This window comes from Fringilla coelebs, assembly GCF_963513975.1.
Source record: "Fringilla coelebs genome assembly, chromosome: 6".
Taxonomy (NCBI): domain Eukaryota; kingdom Metazoa; phylum Chordata; class Aves; order Passeriformes; family Fringillidae; genus Fringilla; species Fringilla coelebs.
In genome coordinates, this window is record NC_140034.1 from 36,007,775 (window position 1) to 36,022,853 (window position 15,079).

At 38.8% G+C, this 15,079-nt stretch overlaps 1 protein-coding gene across 10 annotated transcripts in view; it reads right to left on the reverse strand.

The window, feature by feature from the left end:
* Positions 1-15,079, reverse strand: part of NUMB (NUMB endocytic adaptor protein) — a 98,413-nt gene that overhangs the window by 37,353 nt on the left and 45,981 nt on the right. The window contains exon 1 of one of the 10 annotated variants that reach the window (XM_084208350.1): positions 13,522-13,577. The exons of 7 other annotated variants lie outside the window; for them this stretch is intronic. The gene's annotated coding sequence lies outside the window, so the exon portion shown is untranslated. Of the gene's footprint in view, positions 1-7,168; positions 7,296-13,521; positions 13,578-15,079 lie in introns of those variants that run through there. 2 more of the 10 variants (XM_084208349.1, XM_084208353.1) reach the window with 2 other exon arrangements.

A 15,079-nucleotide genomic window follows, 5' to 3' on the forward strand; every position in this document is an offset into this window, starting at 1 on the left:
AGGCCATTCAATCACCTTGGGCAGGTGAAACATACTGCAGCAAATCTCTGCATGGCATCTCAGCTCATAAGGACAGACACCCACTCTTGTCCCTGCTGCAATCTGGCAGTGCCAGAGCAAAACCACTGCTCCAGCTGCTTCAGTGTAAAGTGCAGAAATCTGGTCAGCACATGGCTTACAGCCCAGCTGCCCAACCTTGCACTCCAGTGAGGGACAAATGGACACAGACACTCCACTCTGCCAAAAGGGGCAACAGACTCTTAAGGAGATACAATTAGATGCAGTAAGACTCGTGTCAACTTTGAAGATCTCAAGGTAACTCTGAATCTCAAAAACTTCAGCGAATAGCAAAGCAAGGACTGAGGACAGCACAGCACCACTGTGCCACTTGTGAGAAACCACAGTCTAATTGCCTTATCATAACATTTGCTTATGCGAGCATTCTGTTGGACTTCCCCCTCCTGGGCATTACTGGTGCCCAAGAGACTGGTGCCTTATCAGACATTTATTCTGACCAGGAATCTCAGTCCCCAGGGGAGGATAAGAATAAGAGTTCCTCAACTACATTTTGTATGAGAAACTGAAGTGGCACTTTGCCCAAAGTATTTCCTTTTCACCAAAAACCAAACCCATTTTCCTACATGTTCTAATTTTGAGGTCATGTTGGCAACAAACAGTTTAAAAATAGCTTATTCTATCTGCTAGAAATGCTGACAAACAGCAAAATTAATTTCTTGTCAGGCAACCAGCAAGCTCTCTCCAATGGCCACACTTCTGTTTTCTGCAATATCAGACTTACAAGTAGGCTGCAAAACAGTACGTCCTATAAATACCTAGTTTGCTGGTAACATGGATGTCAGGACAACATAACTAGAGCTGTCACCTGATGGGAAAGGGTTAAATAGAACAATTCACACAGGCTGCATATTTGAGGATTCAGAAGAGAAGCACAGTGAATTGCTCCAATTAAGTGCTGAAATTTTTACTAATTTTGTCTGGAACTCAGAAAACCTAGTGAAAAGTCAAGATAAGGAAATCAAAATCTAATTAAATCCCAAAACATAACATTACATCAGAGACAAACTGCCAACAAAGGCTGAAAGTCCTGAGCCTTCTGGAGAAATAAGGAAACAGAGCCACATTGGGTCCTGGTACATTTCAAGGTTATCTTACTACAGACAGCAGAGTATCTAAATGGTCATTCCCACTGGAGAAAAAAAAAGGCAAAACAAACTCCAACAAAGCAAAATAAAACGACCCACACAACATGAATATCTCCACCACTTTTGTAATTCAAGAGATTTCAACATGAGACTAGACATTAGACCATTTCTCAAAGCACCTACTTACAAAAAGTATCAAAAAGACAAATTAGTTTTAAAATTTATGTTATTTTCATGCAAATTTATGTATTTTGAAAACAGAGCTCCAAAGGCAATTTAAGGAGAGCTGGAGCATCATTATTCTTCTGACCTACAGAAAAACTACCATTTACACCTCTATCAGTCCACTGACAACTCAGGGGCAGAGTTGTCAGAAACAACACTGTCATGGATAAAAGTGCATGTTGAAGCACTCAGCTTCACTGTCTTGTGCATCATCAGGGTATGGCTGCAGAACAAATTACCGCAAGATAAACCAGCATGTTAATTCATGTCTTGTTAGCTGCTCTGCTGTACAATTGTGTTCACTTTTACCCTTCAGTGAGCACAAGCCAGCAATTTACCCTTCAGTGGGAGAGGGTTAGCTCTCATATTAACTGAAGTTAGATCAGGAGGAAGCTGCTGCTGATGCAAATTTGGAGCTTAGCTTTGCAAGAGTTTACCCACGTAGCCATACCTTTAGATAAGCAATTCATTTACACTGTGGATAGCTGCTTCTTGCAGAGCAGTTGCTGCTACAGGGTAATCCAAACTAGAGAATCTGCAGGGCAGAAGGACAATATGGATACCTGGGAACGTGAAGTGCATGCACAAATTCGACTGGTTAGATTGTAAGCTAGTGTCCTACCTATTTCACACTAAGCAACCACTGAGTTTCAACACTCAGGACAAAGAAACATCACAAACATTTTCTACCTTTCTTATGAACTCTAACCTTCACAAAGATTATTTAATCTGCATTCAATTATCTATTATCTTTACTGCTTGCAATGAAAAAGGAAAAAAATGGGTATTAAGTCTTCAGTCAGCTTTTTAAAACCATTCAGCAGGTTTGGGATTACTCTCAATTTTCCTTCAGAATTTAATACTGTTTCCTATTTACTAATTTAGAAAAAAAAAGTCATGGGTCAAACACGGGCAAAGTATTCTCCGCAGCCTGCAACAAATGCAGAGTACCTGGGGGCAGGAGGGAACATCCCCTGCCCCACACACACCCACCCATTCCGAGTGCCATCCTCCTGATTTGTAGTACAAAGTCCTCCAATGAGTGTGAACCACCAGGAGTAGTATTGACACAACAACAAATTTCCTAGATGCACTTCGAACAGCAGGGAAATACAGTTTTGAGAACAATGTATTATAGGGATCATTCTAAAATTTACAAGCCTCCATATAAAACAAATTCAATTAACTTGATACTATCAGGTTAAGTAATTTAAAAGAAAAAAAAAAAGGTCTCATTCATACCAGTACTGCCTGCTGGCCACACAGAGGTGAGGACTAAGCAGCTGCACAACCATCTGCTCCCTTATGTGCTCTTCCCCAGTGAAATACACCTAATACTGCTGAAGGGTCAAGCCAGTGTCTGAAATCCAGAGCAAAAACCTCATCCATCTCTAATATGTTTTTCTCAAATTTTTTGACATCAAAGCTTTCTGAATCAAGATGCGTTCTTCCTGCCAAAGTTACCTGATATTTCACACCTAAGAGGAAATGCAAATAATCTTAATCTTGTTGAAAAAAGTGTGTTTACCTAACCTACCTACTAGGAAAACACTCCAGAGACATTCCTCCACATGGCTGTGAAGATCTGTATCCTTAGAAAGCTCAGGGGCTCTGAGTTCTTGCGCAAGTACAACCTGGTCACACTTGCCCACACACTAATGTTTAATAGCTACCTTTTGAGCATTGTGAAAACCTCAATCATACTATGACACTATGCACCAGGAAATGTGAATAGCCCACACTTCCATATTCCAGAAGAGTATTTAACATTGCTTTTTCCAATAAAATACAGTTCACTGCTGCCACTTGAACATTATTGTCAGTCTTGGCTATAACCAGGACACGAGGACATCAGTCAGGAAATATGCTTGTTTCAAGTCATTCTCTTGGGGTGAGGTTTGGGTTTGGCAGGCTTACCTGCAGTACAAACACAAGCAGAAGCAGTTCAAAACATTTAGATCTCTTCTGCTCTCTAATGAACAATTTGAGTCCCTAAATTTAAGATGACAATGTAAGAACATTTCATTTATAAAAAAGAGGCAAGCTAGGAAAGCAAGTTGAGTGCTGCCAAAGTAAATAGTCTGTCGCTGTCTATTATGAAGCTGCTAGGATGGAGTTTTACTTCTCTGAAAAATCCTTATTAAGCATTGCTGCTAAGCAAACGCTCTCCCCTCCTCTCCCACTTACACAGTACAAAAACATGTAATGTCCTATCTCTCCAAGCCTACTGTAAAGGTTAGCCAAAACTTGCTGCAATTGCCCTGCAACAGCTTCTCTGCAATTATTCACCAGCACAAGCACACAGAGTACCCTTATCTTCTAAGGAAGAAAAGGTCACCCCATGTGTCAGATTCTGAATGCAGAACTTTGAGCCTTTTTGTAAGTTTAGACCCCATAAAATCTAATTAAATCCAGCACTGTCACACTGAAGCAAATGAAGGCAAGTAACCGTATGAGCATGCTCACTAAAACGTTAACAGCTCTGTTTCGCAATACAGGCTGACTAACCACATTATTCACCACACGGCTTTCCAACCCATTCACCCTTTCATTACCCAATTAACATCTAATCATACAAGACTACAAGTATGCATTCTATCAAAATATACATAAAGGTGAAGCATTTCTTCATTTGTTCAGCCAGCAAACACATTTTGCTATTGTTATTATTATTATTTAGAGTTCAAATTAAGGGGATTTTCCTGGCTGAAGATAAATTATTGGATACACAACTAAAAGCCTACTGAAGCTGTAGAAAACTCACCTTTCAGCAGTGAAAGTACTGTTTAGATCATACTTTGAAAATACAGCAGAAATGGCAACCTTAAACTCTTTATGTAAAACCAAAAAGATGAGAGCTGTGACAATAATGTCTCTGACAGCATTCTTTGAAATTGTGATGCATTGTTATCATATGATGTGAAGTACAAGACGTCCTCAAATCCATCAGATTTCTTGCTGTCTTATCCCTGAACTAAGGTATCGTGTGAGCACTCCACAACTCTTTCCAGAGCACCACAGATGAGGGTAGAAGGGGAAAAAACAATGTTATGACAGCAACATTTTACTGGCAAAAGTCAGACTTAAACAAAAATTGCAAACAGCTTATGAAATATCAGGAAATGAAATAATGAACTGTACTCCAACACACTGTTAACAATTATGTGGCTAAAACATTCAGCTACCAGAGGCCCTGTCCTAAAGCTTAGGATTTCTTAAAATACACTTTTCAAACATAAATACCTCCAGACTGCAGCAATTAACACAAGAGTCAGTATTCCACAATATTATGTAACAGAAGTATCACAAAGTAAACATTCCGACTTTTAAACTGTCACAAAAATACAAGTTTGATCATTGTAAGGCAGAAGTCATTCCTAAGGATGTGCAACGCCCCTTCTAGTAGATGTAAGATAAATAATTTGCCTCTCACAAACTTGTGAAATTCAGCAAATAAAAGAAAGCAAGCCTCATTTTCTCCATCAATAACTATTATAAAGCAAATGTCCCAATTCATCAGACACCACAGCAACTGAGTTCCTAAACAATATGCTAAGAGGTTTAAGAGCAGAGATATAAGGCAGTAATCCCCTTGTTTTGTAAGCTCACTCTAAAAATACCCTGCAGACTGTAAGTCACTGGTGGAAAGCGGGTCTCCTAAGCACTTGATGTGACAGAAAGTGAGTTGAATTGTATTATCTATGGTAACCGAAAATAAGCAGAAGTTTAGTAAAGAAACACCAGCCATGTGCCCTGTGGAAAGCAGTTCAAGTAGTTCTGCTTTGCAGTTCATCCGCACACATGTGAATAATTTTAACTAACCAAGCCACGTCATTTCCAAGTGAATCATTTACATTTAGGGCAGCTAAATATCAGACAACTCAACAGTTTTTAAACATTAACATCTCGGTTAAAAAGGTATCTTTACAAATACATGCTGAATTTCAAAATTAAATTAGATAAAAAAGAAAGTGCAAAATGAGCTGAAACAGCCAAAAAGTCTGTTCTTTAATCACCCAATTCCATGAACTGCAGCTTGAAGTTATATATGTCAAATCCCACGAAAATAAATGCATTTTCAAAAATTAAAAAATATTTTTAAAAATATATATTTTACTCTTTTACAAGTAATATAAGCATCTTTTACTAGTAGATCAATAAACCTTAGGGTTTACACTGGACTTACTTCCATAGGACCTATGAGTATTTCATAAGCAAATAATCAGTGTTGACTAAACAAGGCCTAACATCTGCTGCTAACTAACAGACAGGGTCGAATATAAATCAATCAATCATACCTTGGTGCTGTTGACCTGATCACTCCCTACTTACTGGGAGTCCAGAACCATACGAACACACACTGTATTTTTGGCTCCACTTCTTAGATAAGAGCAAAGAGAGCAGACAAAATGAGCTACAGATTCAGAGCGCGCCTTGCAGGAACCAACTACGCTGGAAACCAGTTGACTAGGAGGATATACTTTAGCAAGATATTAAAAAATAGTCATAGTGAAGCTTTACCCTTGGTTCATAAACAATGTTTCACAAAGCTGAAGCAACCGCATTTTGGTGAACTGATCCTGCAACACTGCTCTACACCAGCTCACAGCGCGGTCCAGCCCAACAGCCCACCTGGCCATACTCCGGAAACATTTGGAACAACAAGCCATACATTTGTATCAGCCTTATGAGAAACCTTCAGTGGGAATGAACAGTAGAGCTGCTGAATCTGTCAGCAAGCAGGATTCAGGTACAGAGAAACAAGGTAAATCCACAAGAGTACTAGCATGCTCAGATACAAAACAAGGAGATAAAGAGGGCTCTCCACCACAATCAGCAATGTTTCATTCATTTAAGTATGCTCTCAAATGAAGTAAGTTCAACAACTGTTTGCAGATGATGCAAAATGTTCCACAGTAGATTAAACTGATTTTAAAAATACAAGATCATCTCACAAGAAGAAATTATGCTGTAATAAAAACAGCAGAGAAAAGCATAAGGAAGAAGGGTAAAAAAGCCACTGTAATTATAAAAAGCAATGAATATGAATTCAGCCATTATTACTGTCTAGGAAAGGTCATAACTCATGTTAGTCCTCCAAACATTTAATTGTCAAATAAGCAAACAGTAGTAAGAATTATTATATTATTATGAAATTCTTTATATTTCAACATTAATTATTAATAAATTACTAAGAAATAATTATTATGAAAGGAGCAGTGCAAAGCAAGCAGGATGCTGAGACTGCACTCAGCTTCAATACCATATAATTGTTGTAGTTAATATACTCTCCCGGAAATGAAACTGGAAGGTGCAGGAAAGAGAAGCAAGGATAAGGAAGATGGCAAGGACTACTTAATACCTTCAGCTCAAGGACAGATTTGATACATCAAAGGTCATCACCTCAGAAAACAAATTTTCCAGGGGGGGAAGCTAGAACAATTAGAATATTATAATGTTAGAAAATAAAAAGGGAATGATGATTTTCCAATTCTTATATTGCAGGAACTGAAAAAAAAACCCAATAGAATCCTCCAGCAGTCCAGGTTTTAATAAAACAGTACTTCTCTTCATGATACAAAATCAAGCAGAACAATTCCTAGGTCTGGGAAAGTTTAAAAACTAAAAATAGAAAGGAATTTTTAACAACAAATCCCCAAATCACCCAGATTAATTATTTGATCAAAACTTCCAAAAGTTACTGGAGCCTATAGTGGCGGTGGTGCAGCCATCCATTTAGGAAATCACCCAGTCCCATCTGACCAGCTGGCAAGTCTTACTTCATGTCTTAATCTTCTTCTGTTCTCACCAGGATCCAACACTGACTGTATCAGAGAGAATTATTGCGCTGTGGAGCCTTTGTTGTGAAGCAGCCCAACTCCCAAGCTGGTGTCCCTTCAGGGCCAGTCCAGCTGGCCACACCTCCGTGTGGCAGCTGTCACAGCACCACAGCAGACCTGTTCACACCCAACTGCCACAGCAGCACGGAGGGCTGCCTCACTACACTGAAAGGATCTCCCTGTTCAAAAAACACACAGAAGCAGGAGTTTTTATAGCTCAAGACATATAAATGAAATGAATCTGTATATTCCAGATAGCTCACAAAATTTGAATTATTGTGGCAACAAGCCATGGGTGCACTTAGTCAATCTCAATTACAAAATGAAAATTAGTTTAACTGCCACGAAGTGTGTCATTCACGGGATGACAGATGACTCCCTGTCACACCATTACTGCGCTGGGCCCAAGCACTCCAGTCAGTCACTGCCTGGCAGCTGTTACATGGCAGCTCAAGACACTTCAATCGCTCCCATCCTCCACAGCTAAATATAATTAAGGCCCTCTTATCTGTGGGTTTTCTTCAGCTTGTTCACGCTAAATCAACCGCACTTTTGACTGCAACCAATGCAAAGAAGGAGGAGGGGGAGTGACACAAAAGGTATTTTTAATATTAATTTAGAATTCAAATGAAATTGTGAAGCGTTGCACCAAGCTTTTGTGAAAAAGTGGCAGGTTTTAATAATAAAAATGAACCCAGAGAAAAGATACAGTAATTTTTTTGTGGCTGTCAGGATATCAGAAAATCATTTGATCATCCCTCAAAAAGCCCAACAACAGAAAAAGTTCACTTTCATGTAAAATATAGGCAGAATGATTTTAGGAACCCACTCTGGTGTCCAGCATTGCATCTGTGGTTGACTTCTAAGAACATAAATTTTTCTTTACGCTAATCTTATTTATTATAGTAGGAATTAATGTATACATTTATACACCTATCCAGTGCAAGCTTTGAATTGTTCCATATCACTTTTCTAATAATAACTCTTTACAAAGCACTACAAAGAACTAATAGAATTTCCAAATCCATTTGCTTTACACAAATGTAACCAAATCAGAAGCTAGCTTAACAAAGTCAAACACAAGCTATAAATACTTTTAAGCACACAGAATGCGATGCTTTCTGAACTCTCTCACCAGTTAAATACCTTCAAAAATATTTTGCATCCTCTCTAGAGTCTAATACGAGCCACGTGTTTCATCTACCACAGAACTCACAAAACATTTAAGGAATCTGTCACCATACTCCCTGTGAGAGGTGTCTAAACAGAGAATTCCTACACAATTCCAGCTTTCTGGTACCATTTTGTATATAGACAACTAGCATTCCTTATGATGACACAGCATGTAAAACCTCACTTCAGGCCTAATGTCTCCCATGTCTGCTTACTGCAAAGCCTTGAGACCTAAGCACAACTTCAGTGATTTTTAAAATTATATATAGCAACATAACCGAAGAGATATCTTTTATAAGCATTTACCTCCATAGAATCCTCATGTATGCAATGTTGGGAAAAAAACATTGCCCAAACCCAAGTGTAGTACAATCAGTTACCAGAACAATGTTCATATGAAAGCAGCAAGAATACGTTCACTTGGTGACTTACTTTCCTGCCCTCTCTCTCAGATTCTCCTATAGTACTTTTCTAAAAATCCCTCTCTCTTGAAGCTATAACCATGACTCCATGGATATTTAAAAAAAAAAAAAAAAAAAAAAAAAAAAAAAAAAAAAAAAAAAAAGAATTTATGGGCTGAAATAAAGGGGAGATGATAAAGCGATTTGGTCAAGTCCAATATGGGCGATAAAAGGTTTCATGTGGGAACTTACCGCCATTTTTTCCCTGTACCTCACAACATAATGCTTTTTTAGATAATTTCAGTGTTTCTTTTAAAAAACAACCCCACAATCTGGAATTAGTACTCCATTATACCAACCTGCCACAAGTACAGTCAAGGCTAGATTTTTCTTTATTCATGGCAACAGACCCAAAGCTTCTCAGATTATGGCAAAACCTTTAAACCTTTCATCTTACTAATTTCAATGTTTGCACATTTTAATTTGGGGTAAGAGGGGAGAGGAGGGAAGGGGTGAACTCCATGGAATTAAGTGATAAAAGGATGCATCGATCAGTCTGCATTCAAGGTTTGAGGTTTTATGGAAGAATTCCAAGTAAAGTTTTTCATGTCTGCTCTTATAAACAGATGCATACTTCCCTCCCCCACTCCCTCCTCCTATCACTTGGCATTTAAAGCCTTTTGCTTGTAAGGATAGTAATGTTGGTCTTTATGGAGGCTGTAGATAGGAATTCAACTGCTACTGCTACAAAATTTCTCAGGCACTGTTTTCTTAAACACTGATAATAATCTCTCAGACATTTCCTTCCACAGGAGTTACCAGATTTCATGACAGTCATTAAAATTAGTAACACATTATTTTTGACCGGCAATGATAGTTATGAATCCACATCCACATACTCAGTGAGAATTATTACATAAAGCTTCAGACATCAATAAATCCCAGGGTTCCTCTCCAGACTGTTTTTTTTACTGCTGTTAAACTCAGTGAAAAGAAAGTTCACTTTAAGTATATGTAACAATGGAAATGTATTTTTCTAAATAAGTAACTCTGTATACATCCAAAGAGATGGTTTCTACCCTTTTCACCTAAAATCAAATTAATGATTACAAAATTCCTTCATGATAATGAAGTTTTTTTAATGAAAGCTTTAATTAAGAAATGGAAGCAATACGTTAATTTCTCTAACAATCTAGTCAAAATATTTGGTCTTTCCAAGACCTCAACAGGATTTTAATTCCAGCCTGTAAACAATATTTAAACCAGTTCACATAATATAACACTGGGGGGGGGGAGAGAGAGAGGAAAGTATATTATGTGAATTTCATGTTGCTACCTGAGACAGACTGCTCCAAACTTGTAAAACTGCTTTACCTACCAAATGAACTGCAAGAACTCACATCAGCATTTTACCTTCTAGTCAAAACTAAGTAGTCTGTGGTAATTCAGAAGGTTAAGTCTTAGAACATAATGGACTAGAATATAATAGATTCAGACTTACTGTATCACCTTCCTGGTGATAAAATATTGGGATCTTAATTCAACTTTTTTCTGTTAGCTTTCTCTCCCCCATATTAATTCTGTTAGCATGCAGATTTTATCTCTTTCAAGATCAGCACAGAATTTCTGCCACAAAAAACAAACATGCATTAAAAGCCAAGAACAAGCCTTTGCATGTGTGCTTTCTTCACAAGCTACACTCAGATCTCAGAATTATTAATAAAAAAAAGGCCAGAACGCGCATTCTAACGCAAAATAACCTTCATGTAATAATGAAAAACCTCCACTGAAACTGTCTGTAGAATTTGGAAATTAAGATCAAAATTGTTTCCATACTCTTAGGGCAGTAAGATACAGAACACATAGAGAGATGATCTTAAACCAACCACTTTAAAAGTTAACCAATCATACATTAAAAGACAAAGTTAAGATATGCACCTCAAAATGCCAGTGCTGCCTCTCAGGGTCCCAGTTTACCTATACAAGGAGCTAAGACAATCACCCTCTTCCATGAATACCAAAATCCTATAAATATTCACAAAACTGTCTCACTATTCCTCATTAACAGTTCTCCCACCTAACTGATTCTAAACTACTTTTTTTTAATAAAAGAAAAAATATTTAATTCAACAAAAATATATATGTTTATTTTAGCCCCAATATGGAAACCAATGGTCAATATAATATTATGAGCATGCAAAGATCATGAAAAGGTGTTTATATTTCAAAAACTTCAAATGAAGATATAATTACCAGCAATACATGCTGCATTAAGTCAGAAACATCGCAGGCCATCAGTAAAACATTCTGTCAGCTAGAGTTGATAAGAACTACCGAAATATTGCATATTGCACCCATTAATTCTTTTTAAAATAAGCTGCCATCTGAGACATGGACAAAAAGACCATGTTCATTATTCAAACATTATTCAAATGTTCATTATTCAAACAAATTGAGCTTTTGACCATCTTGTTACAGTTGTTCAAGCCAGGAAAAAAGTTCAATATTAATGTCACGCCAAACTAGAGAGGTATGCAGTTTTATTCCTGGTATAGAAATTAACGTTCCTCACCCCAATAATGATCTTAAGCAAAGTAGGATGCTGCCTATCATATGTGGGATCACTACTCCGTCTCCTTGAGAAGGTGAAACAGCTGCGTGGCAGGTCATGTTCTCCCAGAGGGAGATCAGGCTGCCCACCAGTCAGTACAGGACTACAGGCAGGGCTGCCAGCAACAGTGGCAGTTCAGCAGCTCCAGTGATGCCAAAGAGCCCCCACGGACACACCAGTCTGACTGAATGACCTCAGCTAGGCTAGAACTGTGAAATCCACAGATGTCTCTCACCTTTCTAGATCAAGTGCTGCTCACAGTAAAACAGCTACAATGATCTGCTGCAACACATAGATTTTGGTGGCAGAAAGGGAGAGTCACAGAAAGTGCACTGCCCATAAGTAACACATGCTGGAAAACCACACTGCTGCAATAGCCTCTTGAATCATACAATACCTGTCATCTTCCCAACTTTAAACTGCTTGGCAAAAGAACAAGAAAAGTCAAACAGGAAATAATGAGGAAAATTTGTCTTCATTCTCAAGTCCACAGAGCAATCAATGAAGCCTCAAGCTCAGCAAAGACAGAAATATCATCTGATGACCCTGAAATCTTGCACCCAAAGGCAGCCTTTCCACACCTGCACATGCGCTTCCACAAGTCACTCCTCAAAAGCCAGACACAGCACAGAGCAAGTGGCAGAAGGTAACCAAGGCATCACTCACACAAATTTCCCCTGAATAATTCATATTCTACCACTGCCATATTCTGCATTGCCTGCTGATGGATGTGGACAGTGGCAACCAACAAATTTCACTCCTCATGTGAGTGAGTTTGACATAAAAGCAGTATCAGCTCTACAGGTAGGGCAAGTAGGAAATTGTGCTGCTGCTACTGCCCAGGCTGACAGATGAAATCATGTCCCTTGTGTTACCATCTTGGTATGGAGAACATCACCCTGCCTTCATAAAAGACAGCTGCTTCCTGGGGTGCCAGCTGAGCTGGGCAACAGAAGACAGGATGAAGAGGAAGGCAGTCTAAAAATGCCTGCAATGGAACAGCTGGGACATGGCATCAAGGCAGGCACAACAGGGACTCACTGAAAAGGACACTGAATATTGTGCTACCAGATTCACACAACCACAAAAGTCACAACTGTGTTATCTTCACCAGCAACTAGTCACAGAGTCCACTAATTTGAACAGCACCTCCATTATTCTGGCAGGTGACTGTAGCACAATTACTCCATTCATACATCACCATTCTTAATAGTATGCCCTGCCTTCCCCTTTTAAGTTTTCTCTTATACAACAGGCAGCTTATAGGACACTGACAATGTAAATAACACCATCTAGAACACCATTAAAATTAGGTGGGAGACAATACCGCCTTCCTTCACAAGGAATCAATTATACATTCCTTAATTACAATTACAATTACAAAATTTCTCTACATATAATAAACTTCACCTCATTTACTTAGTGACTTGGTGACATAGGTACTGAACTGAGGTAGAAAGTGAGCTTATTCTACTCTAGGAAAATCAGATCTCCTAAAAGGTTGGCATACTGCGCCACTGAGATGAGCTGGGTTGGCTGGAGTGTGGTACCAATAATGCCAAGGCTGTGGGTTCAATTCCTATGTGGGCCATTCACTTAAGAGCTGGTCTCTATGATCCTTGTGGGCTCCTTTCAACTCAGAATCCTGGGATAATCCCCTCTTGCTGGCAAGTTCTGGAAGAGTCGATCTTGACCACAGCCCCTGGAGGACCAAAGGCACACATTTCACTTGGCCAGAAAACATCAGTGCACATGGCAGAACTTACAAAGTCTGCTCAAACTGCAGCATTCCTCTGGCAGCTTTAGCAAACTTCACACCTGGTTAACTAATGACAATTGGTGTCTTGCAAAAATACATCAACAAAACTATAGGAAACCAAAGGTTGTCTACAGCAGAATGGCTAAGGCCTCCCTACTCGCATTATCGAGCACTTGCTCCTATCTCCCATTAATTCTCAAAGGCCAGATTTCATTCCAAAGGCTGATTGTCCATTAGGTGCACTGCAGTTATGTATATTACAGAGACACCCTTCTACTCTCCATATGGTTTGCACATTTTCCCAGTTCTAACTCCACCTCCTGAGATCATCTACACAACAGCATCTTACCTGCAGCTCTCTGAAGCTGCACACATCGCACCAAACAAACAGCACGCCTAAAGGCAGTGGTCTCCTTCAGCAGTATTACTTTCTGGAAAAGGAAAGAGTTCTTAGACAAGAACTACAAAACTCATCTGTCTATAAGAGATTTTTTTCTAATGTTATAGCAGTCTAACCACTGCAGGTAAGAGATGCTAAAAGCTTTTATATAAAGCCTTGCTACAAGCACAAATACACACCTTTGCCAGCCCTAAGACTTGAGAAGTTGGATCCCTACATCACAAACTTAATCTATAAAGTAGGAGCAGAAACAGCCAAGTAGTCATTACATATGTTTCTCTGACCAACTTAGTCTCACGTCAGTGAAATTATGCAAGTGTCTATGGGCATTGAATCACATGCCTCAAAGAGGGCTGTTGCAAGCCAAAACCCACTTTTTCTCACATTTCACACTAACCAGATTTAAGAGTAACGCCAAATTAATATTTCGCAGTGGTAAGGCCAAGTTGATGGACTCACAAGTATCACCCAAAAAGATCAATCATCAATGCAGTAACATGTTCTTCAGCTATTTACACTCAGTATTTTACATAAAGAAGGCTTCTTCAATGAAATCTATCAATTTGCAAATGTAATAGCTATTTTCAAGGGCAGCCTACTTAAAGGACTCCTTTTTAGTTAAGGATAAATTAAGTATTTAATGAATTCAGAGTTCTTATATTGTTCCCTCACTGTCTGTCAGAAAACACTCTACAAAGGAAGGGGCAAAAATCACATTCTCCTTTTGCACCTCTGTATTGTGAAATACACCCTCTGAGATTGACCACCAGCACTGTTTACATAGGGATTATATAGAAACATCTTTATAAAGTACTCAGTGTCTGACTACACAAACGAAGAGAACTTCCTCAGCCCTTCCAAGTCTCAAGTCTGAGCGATGACAACACCATTAAGTGACAACAGTTTCCAGAACACTCATATTCACATTGCCTATTGGAAGTTCCTTATCACCAGAAAGGGTTGCAGCCCATGCATCTTGTCTGACAGCTACTGCGGTTTTTTTCCATGTTCAGTTTCTTTCCTGTAATCGGTCCTTCTGTTTTCAAGTTTAACTCAAGGCTGAGTCCTTTCCTGGTCCATCAACTTGAATTTTAGAAGTTTCTTAAGATTAAACATTACAGTCATTCTGACTGGAAGTAAATTTACTAGTGATAGAAGATGAAACCTCCTGAACCCTGAAACTACAGCAGAAAGAATGGGATGAAATTCAGTGTGACCTGGATTCTAAACCCCAAAGCTGACAAGAAATCACAACTACATAAAGTTTTATTCCCAATATTTTGAAATATCAGGTTAATGATCGACACAGGCCTTTTTTATCATCATAGGACTTCTCTCTCCCTGAAGAGTTTAGAAGAACTAAAGATGAAGGTGACAGAGTAACTTCAGAGTCTGGAACTGAATGCTTTTCATAGCCTCTAACATGAACTTCTAAAATGCAACAGGCTGCTGTAACAAAGCCAAGATAACTGAGGTTATCTTGGATTGTCCTCCAACCACACCCAGG